This window comes from Gopherus evgoodei, chromosome 1, assembly GCF_007399415.2.
Source record: "Gopherus evgoodei ecotype Sinaloan lineage chromosome 1, rGopEvg1_v1.p, whole genome shotgun sequence".
NCBI lineage: Eukaryota > Metazoa > Chordata > Testudines > Testudinidae > Gopherus > Gopherus evgoodei.
Genome location: NC_044322.1, coordinates 353140142 through 353165673, shown reverse-complemented (window position 1 = coordinate 353165673; position 25532 = coordinate 353140142). Strand labels below are relative to the sequence as shown.

The 25532-nt window shown below is 46.6% G+C and overlaps 1 protein-coding gene across 1 annotated transcript in view; it reads left to right on the top strand.

Moving 5' to 3' along the window:
* CAMK1D (calcium/calmodulin dependent protein kinase ID) overlaps window positions 1-25532 on the top strand; it is a 404516-nt gene that overhangs the window by 246283 nt on the left and 132701 nt on the right.

The window sequence follows — 25532 nt, the reverse complement described above, 5'->3', positions numbered from 1 at the left end:
TGATCCCATTTATACCAATGGAAGGTGTAGCACTAAATATTTTCTTCAGGTAGAGTGAAGTGAAAAGTTGCTTCATATGTTCTGATTGTTATACACTAGATTGAAATTAATCCTGTATCTCCTGTCTTTTAAAACATGAGGAAAAATCCTATAGAAATGACTAAATCTTTTTATTGCCCTTTATCCCAGGTACTTGCTGCAAGTCAGACAAAGCCAGACTGGTTCTGGCTCTGCATAGGATATGGCAAGGAAATCTCTTCTTCCAGCACTCTGTGGGGAGAGGGTCAAATCACACAAGTCGGGGGATGGGGGAGAGGGCAGGATGGAGACAAGTATTCAGCCCTGCTGTGTGCTGGCCCATAGCATGAACTTCTGAAAGTTTGGCATTTAGGACTGGAATACCACTAAGTTCCTAAGAATTAAGATCAATTTAACATGCCCCATTTCCTGGATTCCATGTAGGAAGATTTACACATGTTGTTTCCTAGGGAACATCAGATGATTGCTACAATAGCTCAGATACATTATGTGGAGCTAGGCACCCATTTGATTATATCTCTGCCTAATTTGCTATTATATTTCTTGTGTTTCTTAGCTTGTAGTCTTTATTTATCTCTTGCCTTGAAAAAGCCAATCCTACTGTGTTTTACTTTTATTTAAAACCTGCCTCTGTTTGGAGGAGCGGAGTATAACTTCAGCTGAACTCTGGGAAAGGGCATTTAGATTAAAATAGAGACAATCGGAGGGAACATTAGAACCATAAATCGATTACAGGCAGAAAGGTCTTTTTTCTCTTTGTGAGAGATCCAGAGATCCCCCAGCGTTGGGAGGATTCAATGTCTGAGTAGGAATCTGCATTTGGTGGCTGGCCTTTATTTCTGATAGACTGTAACAAATGCAAATCTGAGCACCCCCACACTTTGTGGTGGTTGAAATCTAGATCTAAATTTTGTAGTTTGGATCCATCTGTGCGCTAGATGTAAGTAACACTGAATAGTGTTAATAGAAAAAGAACCCTCTCTTCTACACTGAACAGGGAATACACTCCAGAGTTCTAGCTTTTTTATACAAGACGCAGGAAGTGTTGTAAGCTGCACTCTGATAACATTGAATTGCAGCACATTAGATGCTTTAAAACCCTGGGAGTAAACAGTTTAGAAGGCTTCAGACTTGTAGTGCAATGTTTGCAATTTTGACAGTGCATGGAAGCAAGTTTTTCTACTTTAAAAAAAAAAGTCACCAAATGTATTTTGTTCAAATAACATCAACAAGTGATGCTTCCAAAACAGCACAAAATCAGTGTCAAATCCATGTCTATATAACACTGCTTTGAAAAAAGTATCACTAATTTTCTCAAGGGCTTTTCTGTGTAGTGCTCATTGCTACAGTTTCACGGTGCTTGACAAATATTATTTATTTACACAACAACCCTGTGAGATATGGGGCTATTGCTATCCCTGTTTACAGCTGGGGAACCGAGGTAGAGAGAGATTTAGGTCAAAAGTGCCCACTCATTGTGGGTGCTCAGTTTGAGACACCTAGGGCCTGATTTTTCAGTGGATTTAGTGTTGTACACATTTTCTCTGTTTAAAGCATGGTCCCCATTGACTTCAGTTGCAGCTGTGAGTGCTCAGCACTGTCAGGAATAAGGCCTTGCAGCTGTGAGTCTCCTGACTGACTAACGAGCACAGCTGGGCCATGTCAGCTAGGCCAGCTGACGGACTGCCTCGCCCAAGTCTCTGAGAAAGTTAGCAGGCCTTTTCTTAAGCCCAGCAGCAACTCCCTAGCTGTTCAATGCACATGCTTGTGGATTCTGCTTCCCTCTGCTTGGCTTCCTTCTGTCCTGCACCCAGCCTTGACTCTTCCCTGTACTTGGCTGTGTTCCAGTCCTGTCTCAGCCCTGCTCCTGCTCTGGAACCAGCCCTGCTCCTGCCTTCTCTGACTCCATGGAGCAGGTTCTGACCTGTGACTCCAGTTCCTGGCTTTGTCTTTGTCTTGGCCCTTGGCTTTGTCATTCAAGCCCTGACTTTGGTTCTGACCCTTGGCTCTGATTCCTGGTTTGGACTCTGCCTTGGCCCTTGGCTCTGGCATTTGGACTCTTGACTCTGGTTCTTCTTCGAGTGCTTCCTTTCCAATTAGGTGTGCACGCGCTGCGTGCACGTTCATCGGAGATTTTTACCCTAGCAAGACCCGGCGGGTCGGCTGGGCGCCCCCGGCGTGGTGCCGCTATGGCACCGAATATATACCCCTGCCAACCTATCCGCTCCTCAGTTCCTTCTTACCGCCCGTGTTGGTTGTTGGAACAGTGGAGCATGGCTCAGCTGATCTCCACTTCCCTAGCTATTCACTCGTTCTAGTTCTTATTGTGTATATAGTTTTATAGTTCATAGCTGTAATTAATACTTTTCATAACCTTTTGTTAACATAGTTAGTGTATATAGTTCAGAGGGTTGGGGATTAGCCCTTCCCCTCTCCCGGTGCCCAGGCTCATGCCTGGTTCACCAGGCTTCAAACCGTGCTCGGCCTGCCGGTGGCCGATGCCAATAGGAGACCCCCACGACTCCTGCCTAAAGTGCCTGGGGGAATCCCATCTCACAGATAAGTGCCGGATTTGCAAATTGTTTAAGCCGCGGACTAAAAAGGAGCGGGACTTTCGTCTTAAGCAGCTCCTAATGGAGGCGGCCCTAATGGAGGCGACCCTCACCCCTCCATCCTCGGCACCAAGTACCTCACAGTCCGCACCGGGGAGAAGTGCCCCATCGGCACCGGAGAGTGCCGTCACCGCCAAGATGCCCCGGCACCAGCCGTCACCGGCACAGAAGCCAGCCCGGCACCGCTCCCTCTCCCCACGTACCAAAAAGGTTAAAGCTCCTGCAGCTCCGATATCTGCACCGCAGTCTGAGCACCAGCCAAAGCTGAGTCGCCCAGCACCAACAACTGCCGCGGCACCGGCAGGTTTGGCACCATTGATTCCGGCCATGCAAGAGCTGTCGAGTCTGGTGCAGAATAGCTCCCCGGCACACACCTCGGTAGAGCTTATCGTTCCCACCACGCCAGAGACCTTTTCGACGGCGAGGGAACTGATTGCCCTGACGGAGCCCTCCCTGCCTCAACCCCCGGCACCGCCGGTGCGGGTTATTGCGTCAACAGAGAAGCCTGCCCTTGTCAGGCCACCTTCCATCGACGCCGCAGGCAGGCACCACTCCAGATCGAGGTCTCGACAGCGTTCCCGATCTCGTAGCCGATCGTGATCTAGACGCCGCTCGCAGTCCCGGTACCGTTCTCCTTCTCAGTTCCGGTCATACTCGCAGCACCGCTCAAGGTCCCGCTCTCCGGACCGGTACTCCAGATGGCGGTCCAGCTCCCGGCATCGTTCGCGCCGCAGCTGCTCTCACCATAGAGCCTCACAATCCCGGTCGTCCTCCCGGCACCTTACCGGTCGCAGGTCCCAGTCAACCTCTCGGCACCGGTATGACTCCCGGTACCGCTCTCCGGCACGGCACGACGTCCGGTACCATGCTCGCAGGGCTCCTCATGGACTCTCTGCTCCGCCATGGCCATCACGGCACCCATCTGAGTCTTCACACGCGGATAGCGCTGCATATGGGGACTGAGAAACGCAGAGCCGTGTCCTCCAGGAGGCTCAGGGCTTGGAACAAGCACCTCAGTGGTCCTTCTGGACGCCTTGGGCATATCACCAGGCCCAAGGCGAACCCATGGTTCCACCTCGTTCCGTCCCGTCGGAACATCGTGCACCAGAGGCCACTGTTAGCCGCCCTCCTCCAACGGGTACAGATGAGTCAGCTCTGGCACCGGACCCTCAGGTGCTTCCGGACCCTGATGTTCCTCTGGAACTGGAGTTACTAGATGAGCCAACCATGCCGGGTCTGTCGTCCTCCTCTTCACCGGACGAGGCAGTAGCCGGCACTTTCGTCATCGGGCCCACCCCCGATCGACCTCCGAGCCCACCAAGACCTTCTTCGGTGAGTCGCCCTAAATATCAACATTCAGGTGGAGGAGGTCCCGCAAGGCAAGACCCAGTCATTGACATACTCTCGGCAGATGCCCCAACTCGCGTGGCTCTGCCATTCATCCGTTCCATTCAAGCCAAAGCGGACACCATTTGGCAATCTCTGGCATCTATCTCTCCTACAGCCAGAGGAGTGGAAAGGAAATACATGGTACCCTCTAAAGGGTACGAATACTTATATACCCATCCTCCTCCATGCTCTCTGGTCGTTCAACCCATGAATGAGCGAGAGCGCCATGGACAGCAAGCCCCTGCCCCAAAATCGCGGGAGGCTAGACAGATGGATCTGCTGGGGCATAAAGTCTACTCCGCCGGGGGCCTCCAGTTACGGGTAGCCAACCAACAGGCCCTGCTCAGCAGGTATAATTATAATACCTGGCAATCGGAGGGTAAGTTTGCTGAACTGGTCCCACAGGACTCCCGCCTGGAATTTCAAGCCCTTCTGGAGGAAGGGAAGAAAGTAGCACGGACTACCCTGCAAGCCTCTCTCGACGTTGCTGACTCGGCGGCCAGAACCGTGGCCTCAGGGATTAGGATGCGGAGAATATCATGGTTACAGGTCTCAGGTCTACCTCCTGAACTGCAAGACACTATTCAGGACCTTCCGTTTGATGGACAAGGCCTTTTCTCTCAGAAAACAGACCCTAGACTCCAGAGTCTCAAAGACAATCACGTCATCATGCATTCCCTCGGGATGCATACCCCGCAAACCCAACGGAGGTCCTTCTGTACCCAACCTCAGCGCCCTTACCCACCACCCAGACCATGACAAGATTTTAGCAGGAGGCTTGGTCGCGGGAACCGCAGACGGCAATCGGGTTCCCAAGGGAGCCAGAATAACAGTTCCGCCAAACCATCAGCGGGACCAAAACTGAACTTTTGAAGGTGCGCCCGAGAGCAGAGCACCAGTCCTTCCCCAGGATCCCCTCCAGTTTTCCAACCGCTATTCCTCCTTCCTCCCTGCTTGGGCCCAATTAACCTCAGATCGTTGGGTCCTACGCACGGTGGAGTCTGGATACCACCTCCAATTTATTTCACCCCCTCCCTCCCACTCTCCCTCCCCGTCCCTCTTCAGGGACCCTCTCACGAGCAATTCCTCTGGTAAGAGGTTCGTACGCTCCTCTTTATTGGAGCTATAGAGGAGGTGCCGGAGCAGTTCAGGGGCAAGGGATTTTACTCCCGATATTTCCTGATCCCCAAGGCAAAAGGAGGTCTTCGACCTATCTTGGACCTGCGCGGTCTCAACGTCTTTCTGAAAAGGTTGAAGTTCTTCATGGTGTCCCTGGGGACCATCATCCCATCCTTGGATCCCGGAGACTGATTCGCTGCTCTCGACATGAAGGACGCATACTTTCACATCCCCATTTACCCTCCGCACAGGCGGTACCTACGGTTTATGGTGCACCATCAACATTTTCAATTTGCGATCCTTCCGTTTGGCCTCTCCACCACCCCACGCGTATTTACAAAGTGCATGGCTGTAGTGGCCACCTTCCTCCGTCATCGGCAAATACACGTCTTTCCTTACCTAGACGACTGGCTTATTCGCGGGACCTCCGAAGCCCAAGTTACCAGGCAAGTTGCCATCATCATGGACCTATTCAAGCGGTTGGGCCTGATGATCAATCTAGAGAAGTCTACTCTAGTGCCCACTCAAAGAATAGAATTCATTGGGGCTGTGCTAGAATCAAAACTCGCAACAGCCTGCCTTCCACTACCCCGGTTTCAGGCAATAGCCTCGGTCATAGAAAGCCTCCGAACTTTTCCGATGACCTCGGCCCGCACCTACCTCAGCCTTCTCGGTCACATGGCCACATGCACTTTTGTAACCAAGCACGCCAAATTACACCTGCGTCCTCTTCAAACCTGGCTTGCCTCGGTTTACTGTCCAGACAGGAACGCCATAGACATGGTCGTCACCGCTTCTCAGAGCGTCTTAGGCTCCCTCAACTGGTGGCTAACATCTCCCCTGGTGTGTGCAGGAATGCCGTTCCAACCGAGACAGCCCTCAGTATCCCTAATGACGGATGCATCGTCTCTCAGCTGGGGAGCACACCTAGGCCATCATCGCACGCAAGGTCTCTGGTCTTCTCAAGAGCTGGCGTTGCACATAAACGTCCGGGAGCTGAGAGCAGTTCGCCTCGCCTGCCAGACATTCCAACATCATCTGCAGGGTCGTTGTGTTCTAGTACTCATGGGCAACACAACAGCAATGCACTACATAAACAAGCAGGGAGGGACACGATCCTCCCCTCTTTTTGTCAGGAGGCGATCCAACTGTGGGCGTTTTGTATAGCCCACTCCATAGACCTTGTAGCATCTTTCCTCCCAGGGGTCCGGAACACTCTGGCAGACCATCTCAGCAGATCCTTTCTCTCCCATGAGTGGTCACTTCGCCCGGACGTTGCACATTCCATCTTCCAGAAGTGGGGCTTTCCCCACATAGACCTCCTCGCTTCCCGCAACAACAGGAAGTGTCAGAGGTTCTGCTCCTTCCAGGATCTCGCCCCGGGCTCAATATCGGATGCCTTGCTAATCTCTTGGGCGAACCACCTGCTTTACGCCTTTCCACCCTTCCCGATGGTGCACAGGGTTCTCGTAAAGCTTCGCAGGGACAGGGCTCGACTGATCCTGATCGCCCCTGCATGGCCTAGACAACACTGGAATACCACGTTGCTGGACCACTCGATAGCCAACCCGATCCCTCTGCCCCCGCATCAGGATCTTTTAACGCAGGACCACGGCAGGCTTCTCCACCCAGACCTGCAATCCCTCCATCTCACGGCGTGGCTCCTGCATGGCTAACCCAATTGGAGTTACGCTGCTCTGCACCGGTGCAAGAGATACTCCTGGGTAGCAGGAAACCTTCTACTCAGTCTACTTACTTAGCCAAGTGGAAGCGGTTTTCTTGCTGGTGCCAAACGCGAAATGTCACACCTACAGAGGTTCCCATCCCCACTATTTTGGACTACCTCTGGTATCTGAAACAAGGCCTCGCTATCTCATCTTTGCGAGTGCACTTGGCGGCTATTTCTACTTTCCACCCCGGAGAAGGAGCTTACTGTCTTCTCCCACCCTATGGTCTTGAGGTTCCTCAAAGGCCTTGAGCATCTATACCCCCTAGTACGTCGCCCCGCCCCTTCCTGGGACCTCAGTTTAGTCCTGACAAAACTTATGTCCCCCCCGTTCGAGCCATTAGCAACTGCTCACTCCTATACTTATCATGGAAAAGAGCCTTCCTTGTGGCCATTGCATCGGCTAGGAGAGTCTCTGAGCTTCAGGCTCTGATGGTGGACCCACCGTACACGGTGATCCACAAAGACAAGGTGCAGCTGCGCCCACATCCGGCGTTCCTCCCGAAAGTAGTCTCGGCCTTTCACCTCAACCAGGACATATTCCTCCCAGTCTTCTTCCCCAAACCACATACATCTCGTAGGGAGCAGCAGTTACATTTGCTTGACGTCCGTAGGGCGCTCGCCTTCTATACTGACCGTATTAGACCCTTCCGCAAAACACCCCACTCTTTGTTGCAGTGGCGGACCGGATGAAAGGTCAGCCCGTCTCTTCTCAGAGGATTTCGTCCTGGGTAACAGCGTGCATCCGGACTTGCTATGATCTAGCGCATACCTCTCCCGGTCATATTACTGCACATTCTACCAGGGCCCAGGCCTCGTCGACTGCCTTCTTAGCCCGAGTACCTATTCAGGAGATATGTCAGGCTGCTACGTTGTCTTCGGTACACACCTTTGCTTCCCATTATGCCCTGGTGCAACAATCCAGAGACGATGCAGCCTTCGGCTTAGCAGTTTTGCATTCTGCAGTTTCTCACTCCGACCCCACCGCCTAGGTAAGGCTTGGGATTCACCTAATTGGAATGGATATGAGCAAGCACTTGAAGAAGAAAAGACGGTTACTCACCTTTGTAACTGTTGTTCTTCGAGATGTGTTGCTCATATCCATTCCAAAACCCGCCCTCCTTCCCCACTGTCGGAGTAGCCGGCAAGAAGGAACTGAGGAGCGGACGGGTCGGCAGGGGTATATATTCGGTATCTTAGCGGCGCCACGCCAGGGGGCGCCCAGCCGACCCGCCGGGTGTTGCTAGGGTAAAAATCTCTGACGAACGTGCACGCCGCGCGCGCACACCTAATTGGAATGGATATGAGCAACACATCTCGAAGAACAACAGTTACAAAGGTGAGTAACCGTCTTTTGTGACTGTTGCTCTGCCCACAACCCAGTCTCCTAAAAAACATTTCTACAAACCAGATATCAGAGTCTTAAGTAGGGCACCCAGAAAATGAGGCATACGCAATTAGGGACCACCTATGAAAAGCTTGTTTTAAGTGACTTGCCCAGCATGACATCGGAACTCTGTGGCAGGGCAGAAATAAAGTCCATGTCTCCAAAGCACCACTGAACTGCCTTGAGCTAGCAGTTCTCTGCCTCGTTCATTACATGCCATCCTACTTCTGCAACAAATGAAGCATGAGGCCTACAGACAGTGTTGTGCAGTGAAGGAGACTGTTTCATCCCTGAAGCAGAATCCATTCTATGCACTGAACAATGTAGGGCTCCCGTTGGGGAAGGGGAAAACTGTGTGATCGTATAGTTAAAGAATATATCCTAATGCATAGGCATAAGGGGGCCATGTTAAGGTTTAACAGGCAACCTTATTTTTGGAATTTCCTAACTTTTGAGTGAATTTGCAACTGTACTATGCTTTTAACCTATTTCTTTCTGTGAAAATTCTGTGCTTTTTACAAAAGCAAAATGAAAGAATAGAAATTCTATCATGTGGCATTTTATTGACACCCACCTGGGTCCTCAGCAGGGTGGAAAACTTTAGAGTCACCACACATAAGCTAATGGAGTATGTGACAGCAGTAATAGGCTATGCAGTGTTGTTGTAGCTGTGTCAGTCCCAGGAGAGACAAGGCGGGTGAGCTAATATCTTTTATTGGACTCATAGGCCTGATCTACACTACGCGTTTAAACCGATTTTAATAGCGTTAAACCGATTTAACCCTGTACCCGTCCACACAACGAGGCCCTTTATATCAGTATAAAGGGCTCTTAAAACCGGTTTCTGTACTCCTCCCCGACGAGAGGAGTAGCGCTGAAATCGGTATTACCATATCGGATTAGGGTTAGTGTGGCCGCAAATCGATGGTATTGTCCTCCAGGCGGTATTCCACAGTGCACCACTGTGACCACTCTGGAAAGCAATCTGAACTCGGATGCACTGGCCAGGTAGATAGGAAAAGCCCTGCGAACTTTTGAATTGCATTTCCTGTTTGCCCAGCATGGAGCTCTGATCAGCACGGGTGGCAATGCAGTCCCAAATCCAAAAAGAGCTCCAGCATGGACCATACGGGAGATACTGGATCTGGTCGCTGTATGGGGAGACAAATCTGTTCTATCAGAGCTCCGTTACAGAAGATGAAATGCCAAAGCATTTGAAAAAAATCTCCAGGCTATGACACAGAGTCCACAGCACAGTGCTGTGTGACAAGTGTAACAGAAAGCCAAAGAATCAAATGGACGCTCATGGAGGAAGGGAGGGGTACTGAGGACTCCAGCTATCCCACAGTCCCCGCAGTCTCCGGAAAGTATTTGCATTCTTGGCTGAGCTCCCAATGCCTGTAGGGTCAAACACATTGTCCGAGGTGGTTCAGGGTATATCTCATCAATTTACCCTCCTCCTCCCTGTGAAAGAAAAGGGGAAAGAATCATTTCTTGACTTTTTTCAATGTCACTGTATGTCTACTGCATGCTGCTGGTAGACGCGGTGCCACGGCACTGAACAGCAGCATCCTCTCCCCTCCCTTCCCCGGGACAGTGCAGAAGGACTGGTAGCCGTCCTTGTCATCATCCCATGAGTGCTCCTGGCTGGCCTCAGGTGAGGTCAGCTGGGGGTGCCTGAGTAAAAATAGGAATGACTCCTGGTTATTCCCGGCAGATGGTACAGAACGGCTGGTAACCATCCTCGTCATAGCAACTGGGGCCTGAGCTCCATCAGCCCCCCTACTCCTTCATGTCTAAAGAAAAGATTCTGTACTGCCTGGATTATCATAGCGGCGGGATGCTGGGCTCCTCTCCTCCCCACCATTTAATGTCGTGCCTGGACTATCATAGCAGCTGGAGGCTGCCTCCCCCTCATTTTATCTCACTAACAAGTCAGTGTTTCTTATTCCTGCATTCTTTATTACTTCATCACACAAATGGGGGGACCCTGCAAAGGTAGCCCCGGAGGATTGGGGGAGGAGGGAAGCAACGGGTGGGGTTGTTGCAGGGGCGCCCCCTAGAATGGCATGTAGCTCATCATTTCTGCGGGATCTGACGCGGAGTGGCTGTGCTCTCTGATACACTGGTTCTCTAATACACTTGCCCCATATTCTAGGCAGGATTGACTCTATTTTTAGATACAACATAAAGGAGGGAATGACCCCCTGGGTCATTCCCATTTTTGTCTTTGCGCCCCCAGCCGACCTCAGCGAAGGTCAGCCAGGAGCACCCATGACAGCAGCAGTCGGTACAGAACGACTGATAACTGTCATCTCATCGCCAATTTACATTGGCACAGCAGATGGTACAGAATGACTGGTAACCGTCTCTGCTACCTTTCAAAGGCAAATGAATGCTGCTGTGTAGCACTGCAGTACCGCCTCTGTCAGCGGCATCCAGTACACATACGATGACAGTGACAAAAGGCAAAACGGGCTCCATGGTTGCCATGCTATGGCGTCTGCCAGGGCAATCCAGGGAAAAAGGGCGCGAAATGATTGTCTGCCGTTACTCTCACGGAGGCAGGAATGAGTGACGACATTTACCCAGAATCACTCTCGACACTGTTTTTGCACCATCATGCATTGGGATCTCAACCCAGAATTCCAATGGGCGGAGGAGACTGCAGGAACTATGGGATAGCTATGGGATAGCTACCCATAGTGCAACGCTCCAGAAATCGACTCTAGCCTCGGTACATGGACGCACACCACCGAATTATTGTGCTTTATGTGGCCACATGCACTCAATTTTATACAATCTGTTTTACAAAACCGGTTTATGTAAAATCAGAATAATCCTGTAGTGTAGACGTACCCTTATCATAGAAACCATCCTCAAACCACTCACCACACAAAGGCCAGCTTCCTCCAGGACACAACCGACTTCCTCCACAAACTCTGCAACGTGAACAATCTCCCTCAAAACACCATCCTTGCCACCACAAATGTCATCTCCCTATACGCCAGCATCCCTCAAAGTGACGTCATAGCTGCATGCATCAAATATTTACAAGGCAATGGATCTTGTTAGTCCATCGATTCGATGATGACAAATCTGTGCAGATCATCTATTGTTGGTCTCATGGTGTGCCCTCCGATGACTGTACAAGCCAATTCTAGAGGTGCACATTTTGCTGCAGATGGTGCATGGGAAGTTCGCGGTCAGTGGATGGTACGCTGCTGATGCTCTGTGACGTCATTCACGTGCCTCTTGTAGACGCTGGCAGTGGTCTTCCTCAAAGGCGATGCAGGTATTTCTAACTGTTGCACGCCACTGTGTTCTGTCACTGGCAGCGTCCTCAAGGTCCCTAGGTTTGATACTGCTATACCGCAGATTGGCTTTGATGGTGTCCTTGTAACGTTTCCGCGGACGACCTATATGCCAGATGCCCTGGGAGAGCTCACCATACAGAAGCTGGCGGGGGATTTTGGATTGTTGGCATCCATACGGCTGACATGACCGGTCCAACGTAGCTGTGACTTCATGATCATCATTTTGATGCTTATCATCTGGGCTCTCTCAAGGACCTCGAGATTGGGCACTTTGTCTTGCCAGCAGATCTTCATGATGTTGCGGAGGCAGCGCGTGTGGAATGCTTTTGAGCTGCTTGATGTTACGCCTATATAGTGTCTATGTTTCACATCTGTACAAAAGAGATGAGAAAACAACAGCTCTGTACAAGCAGTTTTGTTGACATCTGGATGTTGTGGTGCTTTAAAACTTTGACACGCAGACAGCCAAGTGCCTGGCTTGCTTTGGATATTCGTGCGTTGATCTCATTATCCAGTGATCCATCACTGGATATGACACCCAGGTATTTAAAGTTCTCCACTACTTTAAGCCTAGTGCCGTCAATGGAGATACTCAGGACAGAAGCATTTGATCCAGGTGCAGGTTGATGAAGAACTTCTGTCTTTCTGAGTCTGATAGATAGTCCGAAAAATTGCGAGGCCTCAGCAAACTTGTTGACAATGTACTGAAGATCATTTTCAGTGTGAGCCATGAGGGCACAGTCGTCGGCAAAGAGTGGCTACGTCTTCACTACCCATCGTATCGGCGGGTAGCAATCGATTCCTCAGGGATTGATATATTGCGTCTCATCTAGACGCAATATATCAATCCCCGAACGCGCTTATATTGATTCCGGAACTCCACCAACACCAACGGAGTTGCAGAGTCGACATGGGGAGCCGCGGACATCAATCCCATGCCGTGAGGACGGTGAGTAATTCAATCTTAGATACTTCGACTTCAGCTACGTTATTCACGTAGCTGAAGTTGCGTATCTGAGATCAATTTTCCCGCGTAGTGTAGACCAGCCCAGTGTCTCAAGAAGGAGTTTCTGCACTGTCTTAGTCTTTGGATTCAGGTGACGGAGGTCAAAAAGTGAACCATCGTGCTGGTATTTCAGGTATATACCTCGGTCCAGATCTTTCATTGCATGGTTAAGGATGTATGCAAAGAACAGGTTAAATAAGACAGGAGTGAGAACACATCCTTGTTTCACGCCATTGGTGATGTTGAAGGGGGCTGATATGGCTCCATCAGACAACACTTCGCCTGTCATGAAAAAGGCATATAATCTGGACAAATTTTCTTGGGCAGCCAAGTCATGTTAGAAGGGTCCAAAGGGCTTTCCTGTTGATGGTATCAAACGCCTTTGTCAGATCTATGAAGACAGTTTACAGGTGCATATTCTGTTCAATGCACTTCTCTTGTATTTATCCGACAGCAAACACCAAGTTGACTGTGCTCCGTCCAGGTCGGAAACCACATTGACTTTCAGGTAGATTTGCCTCAGAAATACTAGCTATTAGGCAGTTCAAGATGTTGCAGGCGATGATCTTCCCACCAACGGAGAGGAGGGATATGCCTCTTTAGTTTCCACATTCTGCTTTGCTGCCTTTGTTCTTGAAAAGACAGACAATAGTCGCGTCGCAGAGGTCCTGTGGTATGTTTTCATCCTCCCAGTTGCTGATGATCACGCTGTGGAACGCTGCTAGTGCTGCTGGACCTGCTGCTTTGTGTATCTCTGCTAGTATCCCATCTTTTCCAGGAGCTTTTCATGAACTCATCTGGCTAACAGCTTTCTTAATCTCATCTATAGTGGGTGGAAAGTCAAGATCTGTCAGAGCAGGTTGTTGTGGAATTTCATTGAGGACATTATTATTCACAGTTGATGGTCTATTGAGAAGGTTGCTAAAGTGTTCTCGCCATCTGTCATTGATGCCTTCTTTATGTTTAATCAGTGTTGTGTTGTCTGATGAGAGCAATGGAGCGGTCCTTGGTCTAGAAGGTCCATAGACAGTCTTAATAGCACTGAAGAACGTCTTTGAGTTGTGGGTCTCAGCGTAGTGCTCAATTTCTTTGGCTTTGCTCTCCCGCCAGTTGTCTTGTATCTGACGGAGGTGTTTCTGTGTTTTGCTCTGAAGGTACTTGAAATGGTCCCGTTTAGAGACTGAGGAGGGGTCATTCTGCCATTTGATAAAGGCTTTTCTCTTTACTTTCAGTGCTGAGCATATTTCTTCTTGGTTCTCATCAAACCAGTCCTGATGTGTTCTTTTCTTTGGTCCAAGAGACGTTATTGCTGTGTCAGTCACTATCTGCTTGAACTGGTCCCACTTTTCGGTTACAGTACCGATCAGTTGTCCGTGGGATGTCAGTTTGTCATCAAGACTCTTTTGGAAAATGTTGAAACATTGAGCATCCTTCAGTTTGGCTACGTTGAAAGCAGTTCGCACATGCTTAGGGCGTTTGTGCCGAGAGGGAGCAATATGAAGTTGAAGAGACATCCTGACTAATCTGTGATCTGTCCAGCACTCTGCGCCTCGCATTACTCTGGTGATCAGTACATTTCGGGTGTCTCGCCTTCAGACAATGGCATAATCTATCAGATGCCACTCTTTGGACCTAGGGTGCATCCATGTCATTTTGTATTTGTTCACTTGTCGGAACAGAGTATTGGTAATGGTCAGGTCATTTTCAGAACAAAGGCTCAAAAAGAGTAGTCCATTGCTGTTCATTTTGCCTACACCGTGTGGCCCGGTTACTCCTTTCCAGTTCTTGCTGTCAGACCCGACTCAGGCATTGAAATCTCCAAGTAGGAGTGGTTTGTCTGTTACAGATGTGGCCTTGCTCAGTCTGTCGAGATCTTCATAGTATTGTTCCTTTGAGTTGTCAGAGCATGTTAGAGTGGGTGCATATGCACTGATGATGGTGGCATGACTTTTGGCATTTAGTGGGAAGCGTAGTTTCAGCAATCTTTCATTGATATCCACTGGAAGGTCTGGGAGTTGATGCATCAATGAGGTTTTTATTGCCAGACCAACTCCATGTATTCTGTCCTCTGTCTCAGTCTTACCCTTCCAGAAGAAGGTGTAAACACTTCCTGGTTCACTCAAGGAACCTTCCCCAGGCAATCTTCTTTCACTTAATGCCCCTATATCAATGTTGTAGCGGGCTAGTTCTCGAGGAATGAGAGCTGTCCTTCTCTCAGGTCTTGCAACAGCTTCTCGATCCATGAAGGTATGAACATTCCATACACCAATGGTAAGTTTCCTCAAATTTTTCTTTTGGTTTTGGCCGCAGGTTGAGTTAAACTGCCAGCCTCGGCTTGCTGGCCAGTTGTTGTAGGGCAGGCAATTTTTAGGCCACCTTTTCTAGGCCCCTCCCTTACTAGGGTGAGCAGTGCCATCCTAAAGAGGGCTGCTCAGACGCCTACGATACTGCCGGACAACTCTGCTGCCCCAGGTACAGAGCTGGACGACCACCTATCCACAGGCCGCCTTCGTGCAGGATTGGGACTATGACTCCCAGTGGTAACCTCCACCTGTCGCTTTGCCCCTCCCCCATCGCTGCAGGACTTGGATGGTATGATGATGTTGTTTGATGATTTACACAGAACCTGTGTGTTAAAGCTTTTTAAGTGGTAGAGCCGTTGCACGGGAGCAATCCCACTCTCTCAACCTTAGAAGCCAGACACCAATGGTATGAAAAATCGTCACGACTAGTAACTTCTTTGGTTGCAGTGGATGGCCTTGACATCTTCCATGCCTTGTCAAGCCCTTCGCTGTCCACAAAGTGTTGCAGAACCACCTTCTTGGCTGTTGGATCTTAGTGATCTCTTTCACCCAGTCCGCTGGAGGTGACGTCGCATGCAGGGTAGGCATATCCCTAATTCACTGAGGGTTTGACTCCCATCAGTTACACTCACCTGGTTTAGCCGGCCTGTTGAAGCCGTTGCCTGGGGTGTGGCCACTGCGCATGCTGCAGCTACTTGGAGCCACAAGTGAGAGCTGAGTGACAGGTGGGGACCAAAGTGGACGGACCACCCCTGAAGGGGTATGACAAGTCCCCCCATCAGAGGTACTACCCCTCCCTGGGCACCCCATACATCCCCAATGGATAACCCTCAGGTATTCATCCCAAACACATCGCCAAACTCATCCATTTCATCCTGACCCATCACAGTTTTCCATTCAATAACAAACACCTTGTCCAAACATGAGTCTTCATCTCAATCCATTTTCCTCACCTCAGTCCCAGTTTCCACTCCTCAGGCTTCTCTTCTGGTCTCAGTCCCCCTATATCTAGCAATCTCTTCTTTACCTAGGCCTGGTGTAACCCCCTTTCTCCCCCACCCATGTTCCCACTCCTAATCTCCCTCCCTGAACTCCTTGTAAAAGGTCAGTGTCCTGTCCTCCCGCTCTGTCTCCTTGCTCCAGTCACTGCCAGTTCTCACCCAACCCATAGGTTGCCAGTTCCCGGCTCCGTTCCTAGCAAGTGTCTCTTCTCCTCATGACTCCTGGCTCCTCATCCAGTATCAATTTTCCCCTCATCTACTGCTTTTGCCTTCCCCATCTTGTGTCTTTTCCTGGGTCCCAGTCTCTTCAGCCAGCTAGTCCCAGTCCTCACTAGGCTCCTTGTCCCAGTCTACTCCACATATCACTCCTGCAGGTCTGGCTTTTGTCCCCGCTGCATTTGAAATAGACCATGTCCTTCTCCACTCTGCCTCAGTCCAAAAGGGTTGGGAAGGCGTGCCATTAAGAACACATGAGAGTCGGGGTCCCTGCTATAAGCCTGACTAGCACAGGGACAGCAAAAGGTACATTCCTGATACTGAGTCCACCTCCCTGCCAAATTTCATGTCCCTACTCTAAAACCTGGCAGGAGCTAGAACTGTACAAAGACCAGGATTTTGTTACATGGACCAACCAATGTATTTTTCTGTAGCCTCATTCTCAGACATGGCTGAACCATTTTGGATGAAATCTTCTAGAGGAGTTCAGTCCAAAGCAGACACCTAGCGTGTAGAATTTCAGCCCAAATGGTTAAAGTTTGTTGAAGTTATAAGCAACTGAAAATGCGGTCTTATAATGGGAAGTGTTGGGTAACCTTAATAATAGGTGGTGCTACCAGCCCCACATATAATATAAAAATATGAAAATGAGATAGGAGTTATTACCACTTCCACATGAGGATTCTGCAAAGAAATTACTAATACTGCATAATGGAGATGTGTGTAGAAAAGCACCATAGAGCATATAGGATTGATTTTTACCAGAATTGTTGTAATTTCACGCTTCCTCTGTGAATTCAGATGATGAGCTTTCAAACTAAGGTACTCACTTCTCCATTCCTAATGTTGATACCATGTAATAACATTAAGATCTGAGCAACTAGTTACCTGCTGAGAATGAAGACAAACAATAAAATATTGAAAAGGGTTTGTTTCTTTTGTTTGCTGAGTTCAGTATTTCTCCAGGGGATACAGGAGAGGAGTGAGGAAGCTAAAGTATTTCCAGGAATAAATGTTTGGTTGAACTCAGTGGCTTGTTTTGAAGATAAGCTTTGTTTGAGATTAATCATAGACATTCTAGTTGCTAGAGACTAAAGTGGGGGTGGATCATTGACCAACAATAGCCATATACCATGTTTCCTGAGATTTAGCAGTTATATCCTCTTCTATGTATAGGGATATGCCACTGTATTTTAGATACACTGGTGCAGTTATTATTTTCAAATAATATACTGACTTTTTAATTATGTATATTATATACTCTGATATTTCTTGTTCATGCTAGAGAGTTATATATTAAAATGGATCTAATTTGGATATGCATTTATTTATTTGATACATAGTAAGGGACAGTAAGAGACCCTTACAAAATAATACTTGCAAGAGTAGTATGGAGCAGGATTTCACTCTACGTTATAACTGGGTTCAGTCCTATTTCCACTGAAATCAGCTGGACTTCTGCCAGTTACTACAGTGGGAACAGGATTGTGCTTATTGTCTAGAAGTTTAGGCCCCAGATTTGACCTGCTTTTAAAATGATTTTAAATCTGATCAGGAGCTTCTTCCAAATTCCATATGTTCAAGAAGGTCTCACTCTGGCCTGGAAATGTTTATTTGGCACCTATATTTTTTTTCATGCATTGAAGTCAGTTGTTGATGGACAAATTGTGGGCCTGATCCTGCCACCCTCTATATAGGCACATATAGGCCCTCCTCATGTGTTAGTCCTGGTGGAGGCAACTGTAATGTTCAAAGGAGAATGACTTGCAAGAACAGGCCTTTTGTTTATGCCTACGAAGCATGGAGCTAGGGATCTAGTGAGCTAGTCTGAACACCCACATCTAAGTTTGTGTGCAAAACGTTTGCCGTCCAAATGAGTTCTACCTCTGCTGTTGATGGGCTTTATCCAGATACACGCAGACTTATGGTAACCTTGTAAAAGTTCTGGAAACTAGCTGAATCAGATACTTACATATCTGCACTAAAGTCTATAGACTTTATTATTATTATTATTATTATTATTATTATCAAAAGCTATATCCCTAAGCACACACTAAGCCCGCTGAATATTAGGTAAATAAAAGCACTAAACAGTAGTTAAGCATTAAATTTCTTGTTTTAATAACCAATGCATGAATGCACTCTGAGTGCAGTGAAGCATATACTGTATTTGAAAGTGACATTTAAATTAAAATATTCAGCCTCAAAGAAAAACAAGAAACAGTTAAGGGAAATGCCTTGTTTGCCAGTTTCCCTAAGAAGTATAGCAAGTATATGCTATATTACAAAACACTGGTACATATGCCACACAGATATCACATCAGGATGCTAATTAAACCAACACACAGTCTTACAGGACAGGATGCCTTCTAGGATTTCGTTCAGATACATGTTCCTCATGACTCGTTACCCAGAACTAGAGCCAGCCCAGAACTAAGTCTATGTCTACACTATCGCCTATGTCGGCAAAATTTATGTCACTCGGGGTGTGAATATTTAACTCCCCTGAGCAACATAAATTAAACCCACATAAGTGCTGGTGTGCACAGCGCTTTGATGATGGGAGAGTTTCTTATGCCAACGTAGCTTATGCCGCTTGCCGGGGTGTTTTTTTAACACTGACAGGAGAGCTCTCTCTCTTTGGCATAAAATGTCTTCACCAGACGCGTTGCAGTGTGCCACTGTATTGGTATGGCTGCACCAGTGCAGCACTGTACGTGTAGACATGGCCTTAATGTCTATGTACTCAATAGTTCATGATAATATTTCAGTGACTTCTATGCAGCAGGATCAGTGCTTTAACAGCAGAATATAAAGTTCTCCAAACATGCAGCTTAAGCAGGAGCTGTGCAGTTTACATGGTGCATTAAGTATGGAAAAGGCAGGATCTACTGTGTTTACACTTAAGGCAGTGTGTAGAGTGCAGACATTCCATAGTAGCTACACACCTCAGTGAAAGACAGGCTGCATCCACACTAGTCACTGCAGTGTATGGCTACAAGCTTCAATGAAAGGCACTGGCAACTGGCTCCAGCAACATGGAGCTGCCAGAGCCTTTCCCCACTGCCTCCCTGCTGCCGGAGCTGTTCTCTGTTGCCTCCCTGCTGCCGGAGCCTTTCCCCTTTGCTGGAGGAAAGGCTGTGCAGGGAAAGGCTCCAGCTGTGAGGAGGTAGAAAGATACTATACTGCTAAAAATAGCAATGTAGATATGGGAGGCACAGCTTGGGCATGTAGAGAGCCCATGTAAGATATATACCCTAGGGTGCAGGCATGTAGGGCACATTATTCTACTAGCCTCACCATCTGCACTTCTGTTTATACCTATGTTAGCTGGGTGCGCAATGTCTGTACTCTACACACTACTGTAAGTGTAGATGTACCTGGCACTCAGCAGCTGATTGATTTCATAGAAGAGGACAGGAAACCAGCTAGGTCTCAATATAGTGTTCTCTTTGTTATTTCTGATAGTGCCATACTTCTGATGTCCTACAAGTGTCTGACTGGAACATTCAGAGGGAACTAAGAAGTTTGAGTGCCCAGCTCCCATTGAACGCCACTCTTAGACCACTTTGCAAATGCCGGCCTCTGTTTCCAAAATGCCCATTCTTGGCAATGAGGAATAGGACACATGATGGATTTTCATGATGGAAGGGCCCAATTTTCAGAAGCTCTGAGCATCCACAGCTTCAGAGGAAATCAGTGGGATTTGTGAGTTCCATGCTTCTAAAAACCAGGTCCAAAGATCCCACTGCACATTAGCATTGTTTTCTGTGGCACCAGGGTCCAGAAGTTTGGTTCTCACCACCTTTTCTATTGTCCACTCACCTCCTTCCTAACATGTCTGAAATAAAATTCTGCTCTTATTTACTGCCTGAGGCTCCTGCAGGGGGCAGCTTGAACATCAGTGTTGAATGTGGGTCCTTTGCCCCTCCCTCAGTGAGTAATCTTTAGAAGAAAGCAAAGGGATATAACAAGAAGATAGGTGGTCATGACAGTGAGTGTGAATATGCTTGCTTTTAAGAGAGACAAGATGCTCCAACACCATGATGCTGGGTATAGTATAGACAAGACAAAAGAAGTGGTTTACTCCTGTCAGTGGTAGTTATATGGCCCCCATTGCCATTGTAACACAGTCCTCAATATGTTTATCTTCCTAACACCTCTGTGGGGTAGGGAAGTGGTTTTACCACACACCGAGAGAACAAGTGGCTTTCCAAACCTCACACAGGGAGTCTGTGGAGGAGCAGGGAATTGAACCTAGGTCTCCAGCTTGCACCCTGGACTATGCTTCCTTTTTTCACTTTATGAAGAACACCCTAAGAATGGTAAGAGTTCTGCTACCCAAGCTTCAGCTGCCTATCAGAGGAATCAAAGCTGGGTTTTTCAGAATCTAGATCTGGTATTTAATAGAAATGGGCCCAAACTGCAAAATATGTGAGTTGGATTCAAGCCATCCCTAGTATTTAATGGACTCAGAACATGTCATTTATTGGTTCGTTGTGGTTTGTCACGCTACAAAGACGTATTGACTGAATGACACTATACTGATAGCCATCTTAATTGCACTATAGTCCAGTATTTGCCATCGGCGCTGTGCAAGTTACTGAACTAATAGTAAACTGATCCACTGGCTCTGTACCTCTGGTAAATGAGCAATGGTTATTCCTCCAGGAGCAGTTTCTGCATATTTTTGTCTTTAAAAGAAAGATGATTAAACTGACCAAGGTACACTCCAAAGTACTTGATAGGAAGCTGTTTCTCTATCTTTCTGTGCCAGTGGCCAAGAGGAGGTAAGCAGGGTGGAAAGGCTTAAAGTACAGGAAGTGATCAGGAATGGATAAGCAGATGTTTAATAACAGATTAATGAGCAGCAGAGTGATTCCCAAGATGAATTCTAGATGTGTCCAGATAATTCCCTGCCTATAGTTGTAAGGATTAGGTATGATTCACAGTGTGGGATATGTACTGATTGGACGTGGCTAAACAAGTCTGATCCCGGTTTCCCTTAGGAAGCATGGCATCCTTCCTACGTGCACTAGCAAGACAAAAATAAATAAATAAATCACCAACTCATATTAGTAACAAAAAAACTACATAAAGATTGGGAAGGTAAATAAAGATTTTTAAGTAAGATATCCAGATCTAGCTATTGTATTAGGGTGCTGAAGAAGAGAGGAACTTCTGGAGGCTGCTATTCATGGAGCTATACTTTCTAATTTCTGAGCTCCCTGCTGCACCTGGCTATGTGGGTGCATGTGCTAGTGCTGCATAACTTGTAAAAATTAGCCACAGCACTAGGCAGGCATGTGATATAGATGAGTCACAAGACAGACATTGATGTATAATGGCCAGTAGCCACATATAATATCCCTGCATCTCCGAGAGCAGAAATGAGCCCTTTCTCTTCAAACAGCAGGCAGATTGCTATTTAGAGGCATAGCAATTTTCATCTCATTTTGATGGATTTAAATAACTATTTCATTCTTTCATGCCTTGCCTTGCCCAGAAGTTTCACTGCTGGTTACTTATTGTTCGTATAGTAGCTGAATTAGTCTCTTGCATTTAACTCTGGCTCTAGATGTAGCCGGTAATTTTAAATTGTACCGTACCAGCACTAAAATCAATAAAACACCTAGCAGTTGGGGCAAAGCAGCTTTACTAGGAAATGCACAATAAATATTAAGTCCATGTATAGCACAGTACGAGAGTACATTCTGATAGAGTTGAATGCTCTTAGGCAGTGCACTGAGGTGTACTAATTATTACTCTAAGTAGCTGCAGTGATTTGGAGAGATGAGGACTTCCATAGAAGCCTAGAAAGATTTAAAATGAAGTAACATACTGTACCAAATTAAAATACAAGGCTAAAATTGCCGTTTGCTGAAGTTTTATTCTTTATTTGGCAGCCTCTGTTTTAAAACTTGCCTTTCTCCCCAAGTTTACTCATGGAGCACTGTACTACACAGTGTGAGTAAAGGTGGTCAAGTCTGGCTTGTGAGGATTATATTCTGATAAAAATTAGTAAGCAAGCTCCAAACTCAATTTTCCGAGCACTGTCACCCCCAGGCTCCAGACTCTCTGTACTTGGTATAGTCAGGGGGGCTGTTTTGTTGAAGTTCCCTTCAGCGAATTCAAATCAGTGTAATGCTGACTTGCAGTTTTCATTTTAATTACATTATCAAAAGGCCATGTGTAAAACCTAATGGGGAAAAGATCCCATTGGGCAGGAGGCCAAGCATATGAAGCGTGATCATCAAATACAAAAGCATTTTATATCTGTGCTGAAAGTGAGCTTGCATCTTACTTTAGATTCATCTAGAGCCTGATCCAAACCCTTTGAAGTCAGTGGGATTCATTCCATTCTTTTCAATGGGTTTGGGATCAGGGCCCTAAGAAGGGATCTTCTCATATCTAGAACTTTTTAAGGCAATTCAAATTCCTGTTTGAAGCACTGTGTTGCCTTCTTTTGTAGTGTTATGGTTACCTCTGCTTACAGAAACTATTTTTATAACAGCTGCAGGAATTCTTGTCATAGTTTTGTGCTTTAGCCATTCTCACTGGAAAATTAAATGAGTACAAATTTTCTGGATTTTTTTTTCCCAAAAATGGTATTTAGTTCTACTATAGTTTTCAAAAAATTGAGTGTTTTGTAGAAAAAGAAAAAAAACCTTGTGATTATAGCTTTTTTGATTATGCATTTACAGAATGTGCACTCATCATATTTGGATTAATATGATATGGGCACATCCTGTTCACGTTAAAGACTATTTATCCCTCAATCTGGGAGGAAACTTTACCCATAGGGCCAAATCCTGCACTCTTTATCCACTCCTTTCTAAGACAAAACTCCTAGTGAGGGCTGTGTGACTTTGAGCAAGTCATTGGTGCCTCAGTTTCCCAATCTGTAAAATTGAGGTAATGATATTAACTTCGTTTGTAAGTTGCTTTTAGATCTATGGATGAAAAGTGCTCTGTATAAGAGCTAGGTATTATTATTATTATTTAACCATTCAGTACTTCAGTTTCTCCCCAGCTGTAAACCGATGATACCCATCTTTGTATAGAACTTTGACATCCTGAAGTGGCAGGTGCTATGGTTCTTTCAGTGCCACATATTCTGCAGGAAAGGAGAATCATTTTTCAGGAAATCAATGTCATTCCACGAATTACACCCTGAAATTAACTGGAGGAGAGGTTGAATTTTAAGGCCTCTGTAGAAGTGCAAAGAAGAAGTATAATTGCAATAAAAACCTGGCTAGCTAACATACAACCTCATCCAATGTCTTTGGGATGGTCTTACCATGCCTCTATCGTCACTGGTTAAAGATAGAGATGATGCTTTCAGCTCACATTTCCTGATGTCATGCCCACTTAAATCAATGAAGATTTAAGAAGGATGAGGGCTTCTTACTTGACAAATGCATCATTAGGACATACACTTTCTACAGGATCTTTGAAATATTTTGTGAGCTAAATACTGCACAAGTGGTGCAGGGCATTTGGAAACAGCTCCACAACTTAGGAAATTTGATGGATGAAATAATTTTCTTGAAGCCCTGACAACATCTTGCTATTACGAGTTTGTTTGGAGACCAGCAAAAAGAGTATCTAATACCTTTTGTTTTACCACAGTCTTGAAGTTGTGTCCATTTTAGGCACTTATTACCCTGTTACTATAGTATCACCTCATAACTTCCTTGTAAGGTAGGGAAGTACTGTTATTCCTATTTGGCAGATGGGGTACTGTGGCTCAGATCCTCAAAGCGATTTAGGTGCCTAATTCCCACTGACTTCAATGGAAATTAAGCACCTAAAGGCCTCTGAAGATCTGAGACTAGCAGATAATTGAACCCCTGTCTTCTGAGATACAGGCTAGTGCCTTGGCTACTTGTTGTGTCAACCAGGCAAGGTACTAACAAACTTTAACAGGACTTTCTTTTTAAAGTGGAAATCTCTTTACCAAGCTGCTGCTGCACCCTCTGTAACTCTCACTCTGCCTTCTCAACTCCTCCCCCCTCCTTCCTGTTTCCTGTCCTTTCAGATTCCTGACAGCCAGTGCTCCCAGTTCTAGTAATTACAAGCAACATCTAAACACCACTCTACTGCACCATTCTTCCCCTTGCAAGAGTCATTTTTATAAGCCCTTAATGGTTTGGGGGTCTGAATATCTTACTGGATAAGATATGGAGAGAGGTAAATAATGGTGTCCCCCAGGGGTCTGTACTGGGACCAGTACTGCCCAACATATTCACAAATGATCTGGAAAAAGGGGTAAACAGTGAGGTGGCAAAATTTGCAAATGATACAAAACTTCTCAGGATAGTTAAGTCCAAAGCAGACTGCAAAGAGCTACAAAGGTACTGTACAACACTGGGCAACTAAATGGAAGATGAAATTCAGTGTTGAGAAATGCAAAGTACTGCACATTGGAAAACATAATCCCAACTATACATATAAAATGAGGGGGTCTAAATTAGCTATTACCACTCAAGAAAGAGATTTTGGAGTCATTGTGGATAGTTCTCTGAAAACATCCACCCATGAGCAGTCAAAAAAGTGAACAAAATGTTGGGCGTCATTAAGAAAGGGATAGATAATAAGAGAGAAAATATCATATTACCTCTATATAAATCCATGGTATGTCCACATCTTGAATACTGTGTGCGAATGTGGTTGCCCCATCTCAAAAAAAGATATATTGGAATTGGAAAAGGTTCAGAAAAGGGCAACAAAAATGATTAGGGGTATAGAAGATTGGGACTTTTCAGCTTGGAAAAGAGATGACTAAGCGGGGATATGATAGAGGTCTCTAAAATCATGACTAGTGTGGAGAAAGTAAATAAGGAAGTGTTATTTACTCCTTCTCATAACACAAGAACTAAGGGTCACCAAATGAAATGAATAGGCAGCAGATTTAAAACAAACAAAAGGAAATATTTCTTCATACAACGCACAGTCAACCTGTGGAACTCTTTGCCAGAAGATGTTGTAAAGGCCAAGACTATAACAGGGTTCAAAAAAGAACTAGATAAGTTCATGTAGGATAGGTTCATCAATGCCTATTAGCCAGGATGGGCAGGGATGGTGTCCCTAGCCTCTGTTTGCCAGAAGCTGAGAATAGGCAATGGGATGGATCACTTGATGATTACTTGTTCTGTTCATTCCCTCTGGGGCACCTGGCATTGGCCACTGTTGGAAGACAGGATACTGGGCTAGATGGATCTTTGGTCTGACCCAGTGTGGCGGTTCTTATGTTATGTACTGTATTAATTACTAGAGGAGGGAGAGCCACATAATGCAGGGATATCATTTGCTATGGGTAAGGCTCAGATTTTATCATGGATATTTTTAGTAAAAATCATGGACAAGTCACGGGCAATAAACAAAAATTCACAGAAGCCCATCACCCATCCATGA